General features: G+C 39.2%; 2 non-coding genes across 2 annotated transcripts; one reads left to right on the top strand and one right to left on the bottom strand.

The window, feature by feature from the left end:
• Positions 1 to 2,643: 2,643 nt before the first annotated feature.
• On the bottom strand, positions 2,644 to 2,750 carry LOC148878112 (small nucleolar RNA R71). The gene has a single exon (XR_016106398.1). It is a non-coding gene; the product is annotated as a small nucleolar RNA R71 (small nucleolar RNA).
• Positions 2,751 to 7,295: 4,545 nt separating this feature from the next.
• LOC148878111 (small nucleolar RNA R71) lies at positions 7,296 to 7,402 on the top strand. Its single transcript, XR_016106266.1, has one exon. It is a non-coding gene; the product is annotated as a small nucleolar RNA R71 (small nucleolar RNA).
• The last annotated feature ends 11,649 nt before the right edge of the window (positions 7,403 to 19,051 follow it).

Raw genomic sequence — 19,051 nt, 5'->3', positions numbered from 1 at the left:
ATTGCAGATCTGCAACAGTTCAGATCTGAGTTCCTCTGAACTCAGACCTGAACTGATGAAATTTTGAGGGGAATTGGGTGTCATCACCACCCCAATTCACCCTAGGGTACTTCTGCTATTCCCCAAAAACAATTTGGTAGAAATAACTGAAGGTAAGGCAATTGAGATTTCAGATCCGAACTCAGACTTGAGTTCAGACCTGAACTCTGCTATAGCAGAACTGCAATACTCAGAAAAAAAAAATCTATTCTCAGCCCTTTATTATTATTTTCTTTCATTACAAAAAGAAAAAAAAAATATATTTAGATAGTGAAAAAAAAAAAAAGAAAGAGAAAGAACCATGGAAACCAAGGATTCGGATCAGAACTCAGATCTGAGTTCTGCTGTAGCAGATCTACAACAGTTCAGATCTGAGTTCTCTTGAACTCAGACCTGAACTGATGTAAATTCAAAGGGTAATTGGGGGTTATCTTCACCCCAATACACCCTACAAAAAATCTGCTATCTCCCAAAAACAATTGGATAGTCATGGTTAAAAAAAAAAAAAAAAAAAAAAAATTCGAATCTGCAATCACCTAGATCTGAACTGGGGTTGTGAACAGAGCAGGATACAGGGCATACTTTGCTGTATTAAATAACTTGTACTCCGATCTATCTGAGCTGATTTGGTTGAAGAAAAGTATATTTAATCTGAGAATTTTTTATGCCTCAAGAGATTTCATGAAAAGTGGCACTTCCACACCATTTTTTCTATTAGAGTTCAGACCTATAGCAGGGCTACTATAGCAGACCTGCTACAGCAAGACTGAACCAGGGCAGGTTTTGAACAGGTTTGTATTACAATTAACATTACTAAATTGGCATTGTGAATTGTCCTAGGCTGATCTTTGAAATTTTTTTTTTTTCAAGATAGATAGCTCTGATTTCAGCTATGCATGAATAGAAAGTCTAGCAGATCTGAATGGGTGTGTGCAGCCATGTGTACTACATTCCAATAAGTGTATACTCCATCAAGGGCTACATTGATGGAGCCATGTTTCTTCTCTTGATACTTGATTGTTCCATCCTTAGTTTCAGTTTTAATGTAGCTTATGCAAATCAAATTTCTCTTCTTCTTTTGGTTCTAAAAAAAAATATATATATATAAATAAATAAATAAATAAATCTCAAAATGAGTTCAGATCTGAATTGCATTCATCAATCAGACCTGCACTCATCCAAAAAGATTTTGGTTGCATTGCTGTATTTTGTTTTAGTTTTCTTCCTTTAAAAAAAAAAAAAAAAAAAAAGAAAAGAAAAGAAAAATAGAAAAAGAAAAGAAAAAGAAAATAAGATCCCAGCAGCCACACCATGGTGAATACAGGTCTGATTTCAGATTTTTTTTTACTAACTGATTGATTTTGGTTTTGTGCAGATCTGTATACAGCATGTTTCATTGCTGATATCAGTAGGTTATCCTGCTGAATTGCTCAGTTTTAGTATGGCTACTCCATCTGGTGTTTGGTGATGCATAGCTCATCAAAACAGTGGGCTCAGATCTGATATTTAGTAGCCTTCCAATATGGAAATCAGACCTGAGCACAACTGTACTGTTATCAGCAGCTGCTATTATATTTATTGTTGTTCTCAGTGGCTTCTGAGATTTCAGAGCTGATCTCAATTTTGTATAGAACTGATGTCTGAATTGCTATCAATCATTTGTACATTGATTGACCTTCAGTAGCACAGAAGAGCCTTTTAATATGAAACTCAGACCTGAACACAATCACTGCTGATCCGCACTTGGCTGTCCTCAGTAGCTGCTAAGATTTCATAACTGTATATTACTGTTCTCAGTAGCTACTGAGATTTCAGCTCTCAGCAGTTTAGATCTGTGTAATTAAATCCCGTCCCTGATTTCAGCAATATAAAGAAGAGGAATTTGTAAACTGTTGTTCTACTCAGAGATTACTGAATTCAGACCTGTTTGTAAATTGCTACTGAATTTTGTATATTGAATAAGATGTTGATATGCTTTTAGTTAGCTGCATTTATTTATTTTAGGATGTAGGTTTGTATATTCCAATACTTCACTTTACATTTTCAGTTGTAATACGATTAGTTATTTATTTTCTTTTGTGAATATTGGCCTTTTTATTGCTTTGACCTTTACAGTTTATGACAAGCAGACCTGAACTGGAAGAGATCCTTTACGACCCGGAGATTGAACGGACTCTCCGTGTCCATTTGAGAGCTGCTAAGCAAGTCAGACAAGAAGCACAAGAAATGGCTGAACAAAGAACTATGATGGATTATGCCAAGCCCACCCTCACCGGTACTGTCTCCAGCATTATCAGGCCAACTATTGCTGCCAATAACTTCGAAATTAAACCGGCCATAATCCAAATGATACAAAATACGGTTCAGTTTTGTGGTATGGCCCATGAGGATCCGAATGCCCATATTGCTAACTTCTTGGAAATCTGTGACACCTTCAAACACAATGGTGTAAGTGATGATGCCATCCGGCTGAGGTTATTCCCATTTTCTTTGAAGGATAAAGCCAAAGCTTGGTTGAACTCATTACCGGCAGGATCTATAGCCACATGGGATGAAATGGCCAGTCGTTTTCTCTCTAAATATTTTCCCCCTTCTAAAACTGCTAAAATGAGGAATGACATCACTACATTTTTCCAGCAAGAGGGGGAATCTCTCTATGAGTCCTGGGAACGTTACAAAGAGCTACTAAGGAGGGTTCCTCACCATGGCCTTCCGATTTGGCTGCAGGTGCAAACATTTTATAATGGTCTGACCGATTCAAACAAGACCATCTTAGATGCAGCAGCTGGGGGCTCCATAAACAATAAGACTCCCGAGGTTGCCCATGCACTCATCGAGGAGATGGCAGCCAATAACTACCAATGGCATTCAGAAAGGACACCAGTTAGAAAGCAGCATGGCCTTCATAATGTGGATACATACACAGCTCTCTCTGCACAAATAGGAGCACTTAGCAAAAAATTTGATGAGATGCAGATGGCAGCTATGCATGTACAGTATGATAAGTGTGGGGGAGGCCATGATAGCACTGAATTCCAAGTTGGCAGTCAGACTTTTCAGTCCACAGAACAAGTAGACTTTGTTGGCAACTTTACAAGACAGCCAGGAAATCAGTACCATCATGCCCATAACCCCGGATGGAGAGGCCACCTGAATCAGCATGCACCTAAGCCTTTCCACCAAAACTTCTATCAGCCGGAACCGAAATCTAACTTGGAGGAGCTGATGACCAAGTTCATAGCTAGTGCGGAAAATAGATTTCAGAAAAACGAAACATCGATAAGGAACTTGGAAACTCAGGTTGGGCAGCTGGCACAGATGATTTCAGAAAGGGCTCCGGGTACCTTACCTAGTAACACCATGGTAAACCCAAGGGAACAAGAGGCTGTTGGGAGAATTCCCAATTCAGATACTTAGTCATAAACTGTCTTACTTGCTTTTTGTTTTTATTTTTCATAGCATTTAAGTTTAGTTAGTTTTTCTTAGAATTTAATTGAATAAAGATACTGATCTCCTCTTCTAATTTGCAAGTGATTTCTAAAAGAAGAAGTTTTCCACCGACAACATATTGCAGAATTTAAGAATGATCTTCAGGGAAGTCCTCTAAATACCTCCTATTACTTGTTGATGCTCTTGCTAGTTTTATTGTTACTGCCTAACACTACGAACATTGAGGACAATGTTCATCTTAAGTGTGGGGGAGTGAGCCCGAGGCTAGGGTATGAGGGCTGAAACCATGCACCCCAACACACATATGCAGGCAATGACATAACCCAAAAAAAGACTGGAACCCCTCAAGTTCATTACTATTTATTTGATGATTTTTTTTTTAAGAAGAAATTCAATGAGTTGAGGGAGACTGATGTACTTGTTAAGTTTTTATTCTTGTGAATGACCCAATTTGATATATGCAAGAGAAAAGGGGAGCTGAATATGCCTTTCAGCATGACTAGCCCTAACTTCCTTCATGTGTATGGAAGCCCTTGATTTCATTGTTAATGGTCAAGAAAGCTAAGTGCACATCTGAAGTGTTGATTCTTGAGGTTCAATAATTGCAAAGTAGGACAAAAGCCCAAATTGACTCCGCTATTTTGAGCTGAATAGTAAAACTAGCAGCTCAGAACATGAGTCCTATTTACCTACCTCAAGTAAGTGACCAGTGTGAGATGGAGCATAAGATGCACTCACACCAAAAAAAAAAAAAAAAAAAAAGAAAAGTAAAAGAGAGAGAAAAGTGTGTGAGATGGAGCATAAAATGCACTCACACCGAAAAAAAAAAAAAAAAAAAAAGAAAAGAAAAGGGTGAGATGGAGCATAAGATGCACTCACCCCTAGAATTAAGAAATTGTGGTGATAGCTGAGGTTCAAAGGGGCACTCTAAAGTTGAACTCTCATTGAGATTCAGTTACAGATGTGAAACTTAGTGAAATTTGATTATTAACCTTGACAATTAAGGAGCTGATTTATATATGAATTAGGAGTGAAGGCTAGACTATGATGAAATTCATATTCTCCTTTCCTTGGATCTGATACATATCTTAATTGGTAATTTACAAGAATAAGAGTTGAGCACTTACAAAAGTTCCCCGACTACTCAATGCATTTCTATCTTAAAAAGTTCACCAGGTAAATGGTGAGAACAGAAGGGGGGAATGTTAAGTTTATGGCTGATGTCTTTGCTTGAGGACAAGCAAAAGCTTAAGTGTGGGGGTATTTGATGAACTTACAATTTATCTATAATTTTTGAGGACTTTAGCATGGATTTTTATGCCGGTTTTATTAATTTTTGCCTTAATTTAGCTTAATGCTAAGAATAGGTTCAGGGATAATCAATCCAAGAGAAGGAAGGAAAAAGGCAAGAAAAGAAGGTTCAAAAAGACCAATTTCAGTCCAGCCCGGTCGTGGAAGCAAGAGAGAGCACTTCGGCCCAAAAAGAGCAAGTGAATTCCTTGAGAAAACCCCAGAAAATAAAGCCTAGCTATGAGGAGAATTCGGCCCAGCAAGGAAGGCCCATTTTTAGCCCAAATAACAGCCTAGAGTGTAGCCCACATGAGCTCAAAAGCAAGCTAAGTTGTAGCCCAAATAGCAGCCCAAAGGGAGCTAGGGGCGGCAACTTCTAGGAGTTTCTTGAAGAGAAGGAGGGAGCACTCTAGAAGGTTCATGAGGGGTGTAATACACCCCATTCTAGAGGCTTCAAGAAGGGGCAAGAGCCCCCTTGAAAAACTATATAAGGAGGCCTCTAGGAGGGGAGAAAGTTGTTCAATTGCTTGAGAGAAAGGCTCTCCCACTCTTAGAGGTTCAGCCACCTTGAGAGAAGAGAAGAGAAGAAGGCTAGGCGCAAGGAAGAAGAAGAAGAAGGGCTGAAGGAAGTTCAAGACAAGCAAGCTAGAAGAAGAAGGTGAGTTCGAATTGAGGGATTGTGATTCAAAGATTTTTTGTAATAAATCATTTGTAGTTTCATTCTCTTTTGATTTGAATTCAGTTTCTTAGTTATATGTTCTTTCTTCTTTCTCCTTGTTTCCATTCTTCCTTGATGTATTTCAGCTTGTAAAATTTCAGTTCAGCAATCTAATTCTTTTTGATTCATTCAAATGATCATGCATTGTACTTGAAGTTTCTTGAATAAGGGTGTGATTGCAGATCAATTCGGCCAACTAACCTTCAAAACTCAGATCTGAATTCTCAGATCTGAGATTGCAAGATCTGAATTGCTTGAAAGAGAATTCAGATCTGCAAATTTCAGATTGGGCGAATTAATCTACAGCTTGGAATTCCTAGAGTGCTTGAGAGAGACTCTAGGAATTCAGATCTACTATTCAAGAACTGAATTGAGTGCAAGGTTAGAGATAACTTGCACAATTCAGTTGGTGATCAATTCAGATTTGAATTGATGCCTTAGAAGTGTTTGAAGAAATGCATGCATGGGGATTAGATTCTTGCTAGAGATAGAAGAACCGTCACTCATGCATAGGATGAACATGCGCTTGAGAGAGGCTGTTCATGACCTTGAGGTTTCACCAAACCAAGGCTCAATCATGATTCATTCGAATGATCCAAATTGATAGATTGCTGAATTCTGAGATTGACATTTACTGCTTACTCTTCTAACCTGAATTGAAGGCAATTGGACCAATGATTTAGATAGATTTTAATTTAGGATTTCTTAGCTTTCATTAGAGTTTTGATTTATTTGTTGATCAGATAAGAAATGTTCAATTTAGTATTGGTAATTGTTTCCTAAATCCTCGTGGGAACGATACTTCACTCACTACTTTATTACTTGAACGGCTAGTGCACTTGCTAGTGTCACAATGAGCCACACATCAGTGATTCAAAGATCTTTTGTAATAAATCAATTGTAGTTTCATTCTCTTTTGATTCGAATTCAGTTTCTTTGTTATATTTTCTTTCTTCTTTCTCTTTTTTTTTATTCTTCCTTGATGTATTTCATCTTGTAAAATTTCAGTTCAGCAATCTAATTCTTTTTTATTCATTCAAATGGTCATGAATTGTACTTGAAGTTTCCTGAATAAGGGTGTTATTGTAGATTAATTCGGCCAACTAACCTTCAAAACTCAGATCTGAATTCTCAGATCTGAGATTGCAAGATCTGAATTGCTTGAAAGAGAATTCAGATCTGCAATTTTCAGATTGGGCGAATTAATCTACAGCTTGGAATTCCTAGAGTGCTTGAGAGAGACTCTAGGAATTCAGATCTACTATTCAAGAACTGAATTGAGTGCAAGGTTAGAGATAACTTGCACAATTCAGTTGGTGATCAATTCAGATTTGAATTGATGCCTTAGAAGTGTTTGAAGAAATGCATGCATGGGGATTAGATTCTTGCTAGAGATAGAAAAACCGTCACTCATGCATAGGATGAACATGCGCTTGAGAGAGGCTGTTCATGACCTTGGGGTTTCACCAACCCAAGGCTCAACCATGATTTATTCGAATGATCCAAATTGATAGATTGCTGAATTCTGAGATTGACATTTACTGTTTTCTCTTCTAACCTGATTTGAAGGCAATTGGGCCAATGATTTAGATAGATTTTAATTTAGGATTTTTTTTTTGCTTTCATTAAAGTTTTGATTTATTTGTTGATTAGATAAGAAGTGCTCAATTTAGTATTGGTAATTGTTTCCTAAATCCTCGTGGGAACGATACTTCACTCACTACTTTATTACTTGAACGGCTAGTGCACTTGCTAGTGTCACAATGAGCCACACATCAGTATTTGTCACCAAATTAGTATCCCATGGTGAGGACACCTCCTAAGAATCTCTTTAAATCTTTCTCATGCTTCATACAAGGACTCCCTCTCAAATTGAGCAAAAGTAGTAATATCATTAATTAATTTTGCTATTTTGGATGGTGGGAAATATTTAGCCAAAAATTTCTGGGTTAAATCATTCCAAGTAGTGATGCTTCTTGCAGGGAGTGAGTTGAACCAATCTTTAGCTCTATCACACAATGAAAAAGGAAATAATCTTAGCCTAATCGCATCATCACTAACTCCATTGTGTTTAAATGTATCACATATTTCAAGGAATTTAACAATGTGTGCATTAGGGTCATCACTTGGTAACCCACTAAACTTAATGCTTATTTGGATCATTTGAATTATTGCAGTTTTTATTTCAAAATTGTTTGCATGGATTGTGGGCTTGCAAATGCTGGATGTCACCCCATCAATGTTTGGACAAGCATAATCCAAGAAGGTGCAATTTCCTTTTGCCATCTCTCCTTCTATCTCTATGGCTGGTTCACAAATAACAACATCTTCTCTTGATTTTCCTTTATTGGCCCTTTGCAACAAGCGAATGGTCCTTTCAATTTCTGGATCGAATTCAGCTAACCTTCCTATCTAGTGCGTGTCATGCACTAGTAAATCTGAACCAACAAAAATTCAAACAAACAAATAAAAATAAAAATAATAACATAAATAAAAAGAAGTAAAAAGAAAATAGAATAATAAAAAAAACAAAAATAAAAGGTCCAAATTAATCAATGTTAACAAATTGTAATATTATTTTAGGATTAAATCCCCGACAACGGTGCCAAAAACTTGATAGCTATAAATATATAAATCTAGCAAATGCACTAGTTATCAAGTAGTATAATAATATCGTTCCCATGGGGATTTAACAAAATAAGTATTAGAATCACAGTCTTCACTAATTATTTGGACAGTTGAAATTTAGATTTAAAGAAACAAGAACTACTGAAAATAAAAACTAGAACAAAGAGAAAATGGAAACAAAGGTGATCACTAAGCAAATATGCAATGATGAAATCGCTAGGACTTTTGGTCCACCTAACCAATGTAATGAATATTGATGGGTCAAATTATCCAAGACTAATTTATATTCCCATAAACTGAGATTTTCACAAATTTATTTAATATTCTCTCTCGAGATATACTAAACCTACGCCCATCAGGTAACCCTTCGATCTCTCAAGTAGAGCTCTCAAGATAGAAGTGCATTAGGTCCAAGAAAACCATTAAATTCAGATGAATCATGTATATATATATCTCTATATACCATTCAATTCACACTATGAACTATTCTGTCAATTATGTGAATTCCTCTCTCAATTCATTCACATAACCCAAATCAATTAAGAGGTGGCCAAGCTCTTAATTGCATTAAGCACAATAATTCATAGATTATATGGAAATCACAATCTTGGATAAATCAAGAAGATAAAAATATATTCATTAACATGGTTAGGCTTTCCACAACCCTAACAAGAAACAAATCAGTTCATAATGGAAGAATTAAATCAAACAAAGGGGAAGAAAGAACTCTTGAATTCGCCCATGGTGCTGAGATCTCCTCTTCTTGAAGTTTCTTGAATTCTTGAACCTTTTTTGAACCCTTCTTGACTGATTGATCCTTGCTCCTTGATTCAAATCAGAAGTTGAATGATTGAATGATTCAGTGATCAAGTGATTCAGTGATGCTTAAAGCTGGTCCTTCCCCTCCTTTATATAGCTTAAGGGGAGGGGGTGGTCTCCTACTTCCTCTTGAAGTTTATCTTATAAGAATAGAAAGTCCTATTCTAATCCTATTCTTATCTCTTTATCTAATGAACTCAATTCTTTTATCTTTCTAAGATTACATCAAGAATTTAGATCTGGAGGACTCTTCTCAGTTTCTTGTTATTGGATTCGTAATAGACCTCCTTTGCGAATTGGGCTTCAGCTAAGCCTTTCTGCGAGTTGGGCTTCAACTGCGGATTGGGCCTTCCTACGAAATTGCCCCGAATTCAGGCCCGGATTTGACTTCGATGCAGGCCGAATCTGCAAAAGCCCAAAACATGAAAGTTGTGGCTGTTTCTCTTATCTTTCCAGTGGATCTTGAATCAGCCCATTCAGAGATCAGAGACGCGAGTTACACCCAGATGAACGATGTCGAAATTGTGAAAAATCATCCAATTTGTTTTTCTTTGCTCTTGATGCCTTTTTCGTACCCTAGTCCAAAATACAACAGATATGAGTCCAATTAGATGCTAATTTAGTATAAAAGATAGAATAATTGGGGATAAAAATATGATAAATTCTACTCTCATCATTATTATCTGGAATTATTGGGTTATCTCTCACTACTCCTGAGATCTCTTCATCAAGAATAACTTCCTGACGATGATTATTGATGGTGCGCAATCTAGTCACTCATAGCTAGAAGTGGCTGCGCTCTTAGCTCGCATCAGACTAGAGATACCTATGAGGAAGAAGATGAAGGTGAAGGGTTGAGAGATCCATCACATGGACGCCCAAAGATTGCGGAATAAGGGGCGAATTTCAAAAATTTTTCTCTCCCTTCAACTGGGAATCACATTCCCTATTTAGAAAATCATATTTTCAAGGATAAATCTTGAACCTTAAACTAAACCAGATCTGAACCAAAAGGAATGGGAGAGAATGATACCTGATACGGAGAAGCAATATCTCCCAACAAAGGTGTTCACGCCCAAGGAAGGATCCAAAGACTGCTCCCACTGAAGATGGTGCAGTGCAGGATGGAGCAGAATCAGCAGTGTTCTTCCCCAAGAACTCTGTCATTCGCAAGAAATAGCAGAAAGGAACATGAGCATAGCTCCCTTTTCAATCCTTTCTCAAAGAATTGATGTCAAGATCCAATCTTGACTTCTCCCACAGCTGGAGATCGAACTGGCAAACAGGGCAACAAGAGCAGGGAGGCGGCAAGAGAGTATTCACAGGGTGCAGAATTCTCTCTTCTTGATTTCAGCACTAAACAGGATTTGATGTGTTTCTTGGTCTCTCTCAAGGCTGCCGCCCCCTCCTTCCTTTTGTTAACTTGAAAAGATCAGCTCCTAATCCCATTAGTAGGTGCTTATCCAAATCATATTTGGATCAGCCTTCTCTTCTAATGATAAGGATAAACCCTTATCTTATCTGTAGATTAGATTAGCTTTATCCTAATCTTATTAGGAGGTTTCTAGATCTGAATCACATTCAGATCTGGACTCTCTGAGTGGATAGGATTAAGACCCTATCCTAACTGCTAATCCATCTCAGAATTCGCCCCTTTAATTAATTAAATTAATAGCCCAGTTCGAAATGGGCTTTAGGCCCATTAAGCTTATGTGCTCACTTAACCTTCCTAACTGCTGCCCAGTTGGGCTTCCTTGTATGGCGTGGGACCCAAGCATTGATCTACACATCAGCCAAATGGGTTCGGCCAAGCCTTTGTTACAAGGCCTGGTCGAATACACTGTTAAAGATAGTGCACCCCCTGAAACCCATCAAATGGGTTCTATGGGCCCAACACTTACCCTAAGTGGTCCTTAGGCCAAGCCACCTTGTAACACACAGGGACTGTGGGTAGATGCAAGATTAGCCCATCAGGTATTATCCTCAATTGTCTTACACTTAACCTCTCAGCCCATAATGATCATACACTGCCCGACAAGAGAGGACCTCTCCCTTGGCTACAAGGAACAGTGTTGCACTCTCCACTTTTATGGATCCCGGGAATTAAAACCCTTTTGCAAACATTTTAGAAACCATAATATATATACTTTTATATCTCATATAAAATATATTTTGCAAAACAAATTTCAACGGTTGAAATCGGCTGCCGGCAGTCTTGGTTTCCAACAGTGAGAGTGCATCCCCGATCATTACCTTTGTCCGACAAAGGGGCTGATCCTGTCACTATGATCACCCACTCAGATGAATTCTCGGATTGACCCAACATACCTAGGTTTTGACCCCCACTAAGAATCTCACTGATTGGTACATCAAATACAACCCGATCCGACACCTAGTGCAGTATCATAATCGAGTCTAGGGGTCGGGTGTAACTTTACAGTTTTGCCCATCAATCTCCAAGGTCCAGGGCAATACTGTAAATCTGGTCCAGTTCAAAGATTCATTTAATCCCACACTGTATGTGCCTAGGGTCTCACCCCGGTAGCTGAGACAAGCCACCCCAACTGACTTGGTGGCACCACAGTGTCAGCCTTGTCAGGATAGGTCTCCCCAGACAAACCCACTGGCTGTGAACATTCAAAACTAACACAAGTCTCCATAATTGTCCAGTTTAAGGGTAATACACAGAAACATACCAAGGGAACATGAATCAAATATGTACTTTTATTCATTTACAATAAACTCATAAAGTACTTTAATTTTGATTGAAGCTAAGGGCATACAAAACAGTCTAACAGCTCCCACTTGCACTTAGGTCCAATCAGGTACTAGCCGGAGTCCCATGCTTTCCACGTGTTTCTCAAACACTTTCTGTGATAGTGGCTTTGTCAATGGGTTTGCCTCATTATCCGCTGACGCTACCTTCTGAATCTAGACGTCCCCTCTACCAACAATCTCCCGCAGTACGTGGTACTTCCTCTCGATGTGCTTCGACTTCGAGTGGGCTCGTGGCTCCTTAGCCTGAGCAATGGCTCCATTTTTGTCACACAACAATGGGATGGGTGATGTGTTGGACGGAACTACTCCCAACTCATGAATGAACTTCTTCATCCATACGGCTTCTTTGGCAGCCTCACTTGCGGCAATGTACTCGGCCTCGGTCGTGGAGTCTGCAGTGGACCCCTGTTTGCTGCTTTTCCAGCAAACAGCACATGATCCTATCGTGAAAACATATCCAGATGTAGACTTTCTATCATCTGGGTCTGGCTGGAAATCGGCATCTGTATACCCTTGGATCTGTAATGAGCTACCGTCGAATAATAGACAAAACTCTTTTGTCCTTCGAAGGTACTTAAGTATGTTTTTCACAGCAGTCCAATGCTCCTGCCCTGGGTTGGCCTGAAATCTGCTTACTACACTCACTGCCAGAGCTATGTCAGGACGAGTGCACAGCATGGCATACATGATGCTCCCTACGGCAGAGGCATAGGGAACGTCTTTCATGCCATCAATCTCCTCAGAAGTCTTGGGAGACATTTTCTTGGAGAGTGTCACTCCGTGCCTGAAAGGAACATTTCCTTTCTTGGAGTTTTTCATGCTGTATCTTTTGACTATTTTGTCAATGTAGGCAGATTGGGATAATCCTATTATCCGCTTCGATCTATCTCTATAGAGTCGAAGACCCAGTATATTGGAGACTTCTCCAAGATCTTTCATGGAGAATTGCTGTGATAACCATACTTTCACCGTAGTTAACATACCTACATCATTCCCAATGAGTAGAATGTCATCTACATATAGAACCAAGAAGGTAACCTTATCTCCACTGTACTTCCTGTAGACACAGGGTTCATCCGGATTTTGCTCGAAGTCAAACGATTTGACGGCAGAGTCAAAACGAATGTTCCAACTTCTAGAAGCTTGCTTAAGTCCATAAATGGATCTATTAAGTTTACATACCATGTTTTCTTGACCTGCAGCAATGAAGCCTTGCAGCTGCTGCATATAAATATCTTCAGTAAGATCTCCATTCAGGAATGCAGTTTTGACATTTATTTGCCAAATCTCATAATCATGGTATGCTGCTACAGCTAGCAGGATCCTAATGGATTTAAGCATGGCCACAGGCGAAAAGGTTTCCTCATAATCGATGCCCTCTTTCTGAGTGTACCCTTTCACCACCAGATGAGCCTTTAAGGTCTCAACCTTACCATCGGTGCCCTTCTTCCTCTTGTAAATTCATTTGCAACCGATTGCTTTTACCCCGTAGGGCTGATCTACTAGAGTCCAGACTCCATTGGTCTCCATTGAGTCCATCTCTGCTCTCATGGCCTCCACCCACTTCTGGGAATCTATGTCCAGCATAGCTTCCGTGTAAGTCACGGGATCCTCCTCACTAGTCAAGGTTTCCACTAGGTAACTATCCTGGTCATAACCATAATGGACTAGTGGCCTGGATACCCGAGTGGATCTTCTAGGTTGGTCACTACCTGGAACTTGTGGGACATCTCCCACTGCTCCTGAGCTCTCCTCATCAAGAACAACTTCCTGACGATGGGTGTCCAGGATATAGTCGGTTTCCAAGAATTGCGCATTACGACTGCAGAACACTTTCTGCTCACCTGGGTCATAGAATAGGTAACCTACAAAGCCTCTTGGGTAGCCTACAAATAGGCAATGGCTGGTCTTGGATTCCAACTTGTCTGCACTCGTTCTCTTAACGTGTGCTGGACAACCCCAAATCTTCAAGTGTCTAACACTTGGTTTCTTTCCGGTCCAAAGTTCATATGGAGTATTCGGAACCGATTTGGTTGGAACCCGATTCAGCACATAAATCGCAGTCTCTAATGTGTAACCCCAAAAGGACGTGGGTAACTCTGAGTGTATGAGAAGCGACCGGACCATATCCAATAAGGTCCTATTCCTCCTCTCCGAAACACCGTTAAGTTGTGGTGTAGCAGGAGGAGCTAATTGTGATACTATCCCATTGTCCTTTAAGTAGTCCCTGAATTCGTCAGAGAGATACTCGCCACCTCGATCTGATCGAAGGGCCTTAATTTCTCTCCCTAACTATTTCTCGACCTCTTGTATAAACTCTTTGAACTTTTCAAAGGATTTAGACTTGTGTCTCATTAGGTACACGTAACCGTATCGTGAAAAATCATCTGTGAAGGTGATGAAATACACGTGTTGATTTCGTGTCGTAACACTCAGGGGACCACATACATCTGTATGTATTAGGTCAAGTGTGCCCGTAGATCTTTCAGGCTTACCATTAAATGGTCGTTTCGTCATCTTGCCTTGTAGGCAAGGCTCACAAGTGGGAAGATCTTCTACAGTTAGAAAATCCAAAGGACCAACCTTTACCAACCTTGTGATTCGGTCAACACCGATGTGGCCAATCATCTTATTCAAGGTTCCTTTATCTATATCCATCAATTGCAACATCTGAATTCAGACCCAAATTAGTTGAGTTCAGATCTACAAGTCTTTGGCATTGTTAGTCCAGAGAAATTAACAAATAATAATTCAGATCTGAGCTGTATATTCATACACACTCATTGGTATACACTTCAATATACATCTATTAAGTTTGGAATCAAATCTGTGATGCTTTAGGGCTGAAATCAGATCTGATCTGAAAAATATATTAAAAGGATCTGAAATAAACTAAAACCAGTCCTGAGTTAGGCTTGGTTTAAGGATTTTAAGCTCTACAATTGAAGCCCAAACCTGTATAGCTGATGCATATCAAACACTTGCTAAGACCTGAAAATCGGGTCTACAATGTTTGGTATTGCAAGCTATTTGGTCCACACAACTTTTGTAGAAATCTGAAATCAGGTCTGCATTATTGGCATTGCTATTGCTGCAAATTAGCAGGTTGTAGAACAGATCTGAGTTCAAGTTCAGTTCATTCTCAAAAGAGATCAAAGCTGGTCATCATAAATTTTTTTTTATTTTTTATTTTGCAAAGAGCATCCAAGAATGTGTGGGTGTTCGAAAGCACAAACCTGACCAGAAATCAGGTCTGCTAACTGTTGTACTGTAGCAGCCCTACTACAGATCTGAATGCTAATAGAAATACTTGGAAAGTGCTAATTTTTATTAAATATCTGAGGCATAACAATTATTCAATCCAAACATACACCTCCTTAGCTAATGTAGCTCGGTTACAAGTGGATAAAGCAAATGTTCAGTTCACCCAAAATCCAAAATGTGCTCTGTATCAGTTCAGTCCTCAACTATAGTTCAGATCTGTATCAGTTCAGATCTGAATTTTCTTTTTCATTCTTTGCTATCCAATTACCTTTGGAGTATGTTGGATTTATCATAGGGTGAATTGGGGTGATGATGGCACCCAATTCACCTTAAACTTGTATCAGTTCAGGTCTGAGTTCATCTGAACTCAGATCTGAACTGAGCAGTTCTGCAATAGCAGAATTCAGGTCTGAACTCAAGTCTGAGTTCGGATCTGAATTCTCAATTGCCTTACCTTCAGTTATTGCTACCAAATTGTTTTTGGGGAATAGCAGAAGTGCCCTAGGGTGAATTGGGGTGGTGATGACACCCAATTCCCCTCAAAATTGCATCAGTTCAGGTCTGAGTTCAGAGGAACTCAGATCTAAACTGTTGCAGATCTGCAATAGCAGAACTCAGATCTGAACTCAAATCTGAATTCTGATCCGAATTCTCAATTGCTCCTCTTGTTGTTCAAAAGATCTCCCTTTTTTTTTATTTTATATATTTTTTTTCTTTTTGTAATGGAAAAAGAAATAAAAGTCTGAAACACAAGCAATTCTTTTCGGCTGAGTGCTGCAGATATGAAATCTGCTGATCTGAGTGCCGAATGCAACTCAGATCTGCAACACTCATGTTTTTGTGAATTTTTTCTTTTTTTTTTCTTTTTGAAGGGAACAACACCAAGATTGAATAGAAATCAAATATGCCTTTATTAAAATGAAATTGAAACTAGAAAAAGAAAGTAATCTACTTAAGAAAGAAGAAACATAACTATAGTAGTACAGCAGTTGCATTCAAAGCTAAAATGTAAAGTTAAGCAAATTAAACCAACTATGAATGCAATGCTGAATGATACCAGATTAAGAATGCTCAATGTTTCATAATATTGGTTCTATAAATCCCCGAAAACGGCGCCAAAAACTTGATGTGTGGCTCATTGTGACACTAGCAAGTGCACTAGCCGTTCAAGTAATAAAGTAGTGAGTGAAGTATCGTTCCCACGAGGATTTAGGAAACAATTACTAATACTAAATTGAGTACTTCTTATCTGATCAACAAATAATCAAAACTTTAATGAAAGCTAAAAAAAAAATCCTAAATTAAAATCTATTTAAATCATTGGCCCAATTGCCTTCAAATCAGGTTAGAAGAGTAAGCAGTAAATGTCAATCTCAGAATTCAGCAATCTATCAATTTGGATCATTCGAATAAATCATGATTGAGCCTTGGTTTGGTGAAACTCCAAGGTCATGAACAGCCTCTCTCAAGCGCATGTTCATCCTATGCATGAGTGACGGTTCTTCTATCTCTAGCAAGAATCTAATCCCCATGGATGCATTTCTTCAAACACTTCTAAGGCATCAATTCAAATCTGAATTGATCACCAACTGAATTGTGCAAGTTATCTCTAACCTTGCACTCAATTCAGTTCTTGAATAGTAGATCTGAATTCCTAGAGTCTCTCTCAAGCACTCTAGGAATTCCAAGCTGTAGATTAATTCGCCCAATCTGAAAATTGCAGATCTGAATTCTCTTTCAAGCAATTCAGATCTTGCAATCTCAGATCTGAGAATTCAGATCTGAGTTTTGAAGATTAGTTGGCCGAATTAATCTACAATAACACCCTTATTCAAGAAACTTCAAGTACAATTCATGACCATTTGAATGAATAAAAAAGAATTAGATTGCTGAACTGAAATTTTATAAGCTGAAATACATCAAGGAAGAATGGAAAAAAGGAGAAAGAAGAAAGAAAATATAACAAAGAAACTGAATTCGAATCAAAAGAGAATGAAACTACAATTGATTTATTACAAAAGATCTTTGAATCACAAACCCTCAATTCGAACTCACCTTCTCTTCTAGCTTGCTTGTTTTGAACTTCCTTCAGCCCTTCTTCTTCTTCTTCCTTGCACCTAGCCTTCTTCTCTTCTCTTCTCTCAAGGTGGCCGAACCTCTAAGAGTGGGAGAGCCTTCCTCTCAAGCAATTGAACACCTCCCCCCCTCCTAGAGGCCTCCTTATATAGTTTTTCAAGGGGGCTCTTGCCCCTTCTTGAAGCCTCTAGAATGGGGTGTATTACACCCCTTTCTTGAACTTTCTAGAGCTCTCTTGAAAGCCTCCTAAGGGCTGCTATTTGGGCTGCACTTAGGCTCTCTCTTAGCACATGATAGCTATACACTAAGCTGCTCTTTTGGGCTGAGAATGGGCCTTCCTTGCTGGGCCAAATTCTACTCATAGCTAGGCTTTATTTTCTGGGGTTTTCTCAAGGAATTCACTTGCTCTTCTTGGGCCGAAGTGCTCTCTCTTGCTTCCACGACCGGGCTGGACTGAAATTGGTCTTCTTGAACCTTCTTTTCTTGCCTTTTTCCTTCCTTTTCTTGGATTAATTATCCTTGAACTTATTCTTAGCATTAAGCTAAATTAAGGCAAAAATTAATAAAACTGGCACAAAAATCCATGCTAAAGTCCTCAAAAATTATAGATAAATTGTAAGTTCATCAACATATAGTGTGGGATTAATTTAATCTTTGAACTACACCAGATTTCCAATATTGCCCTAGACCTTGGAGATTGATGGGCAAAACTGGAAAGTTACACCTGACCCCTAGACTCGATTATGATACTGCACTAGGTGTCGGATCGGGCTGTCTTTGATGTACCAATCAATGGGATCCTTAGCGGGGGTCAAAACCTGGGTATGTTGGGACAATCCGAGAATTCATCTGAGTGGGTGATCATAGTGACAGGATCAGCCCCTTTGTCAGACAAAGGTAATGATCGGGGATGCACTCTCACTGTTGGAAACCAAGACTGACGGCAGCCAATTTCAACCGTTGAAATTTGTTTTGCAAAATATATTTTTTATATGAGATATAAAAGTATATATATTATGGTTTCTAAAATGTTTGCAAAAGGGTTTTAATTCCCGGGATCCATATAAGTGGAGAGTGCAACACTGTTCCTTGCAGCCGAGGGAGAGGTCCTCTCTTGTTGGGCAGTGTATGATCATTATGGGCTGAGAGGTTAAGTGTAAGACCATTGAGGATAATACCTGATGGGCTAATCTTGCATCTGCCCACAGTCCCTGGGTGTTACAAGGTGGCTTGGCCCAGGGACCACTTAGGGTAAGTGTTGGGCCCATAGAGCCCATTTGATGGGTTTCAGGGGGTGCACTGTCTTTAACAGTGTATTCGACCAGGCCTTGTAGCAAAGGCTGGGTCGAACCCATGTGGCTGATGTGTAGATCAATGCTAGGGTCCCACGCCATACAAGAAAGCCCAACTGGGCAGTAGTTAGGAAGGTTAAGTGAGCACATAAGCTTAATGGGCCTAAAGCCCATTTCGATTTGGGCTATTAATTTAGTTAATTAAAGGGGCGAATTCTGAGATGGATTAGCAGTTAGGATAGGGTCTTGATCACTAGAAGAGAAGGCTGATCCAAATATGATTTGGATAAGCACCTCCTAATGCGATTAGGAGCTGATCTTTTAAAGTTAACAAAAGGAAGGAGGGGGCGACAGCCTTGAGAGAGACTAAGAGAAACACATCAGATCCTCTTTAGTGTTGAAATCAAGAAGAGAGAATTCTGCACCATGCGAATACTCTCTTGCCGCCTCCCTGCTCTTGCTGCCCTGTTTGCTAGTTCGATCTCCAACTGTGGGAGATGTCAAGATTGGATCTTGACATCAATTCTTTGAGAAAGGATTGAAAAGGAAGCTATGCTCACGTTTCACCCTGCTGTTTCTTGCGAAGGACAGAGTTCTTGGGGAAGAACACTGCTGATTCTGCTCCATCCTGCACTGCGCCATCTTCAGTGGGAGCAGTCTTTGGATCCTTCCTTGGGTGTGAACACCTTCGTTGGGA

The sequence above is a fragment of the Nelumbo lutea genome, chromosome 1, assembly GCF_056320005.1.
Source record: "Nelumbo lutea isolate HS-2025 chromosome 1, American lotus-T2T, whole genome shotgun sequence".
NCBI lineage: Eukaryota > Viridiplantae > Streptophyta > Magnoliopsida > Proteales > Nelumbonaceae > Nelumbo > Nelumbo lutea.
This window is presented reverse-complemented; position numbering and strand designations above follow the sequence as displayed.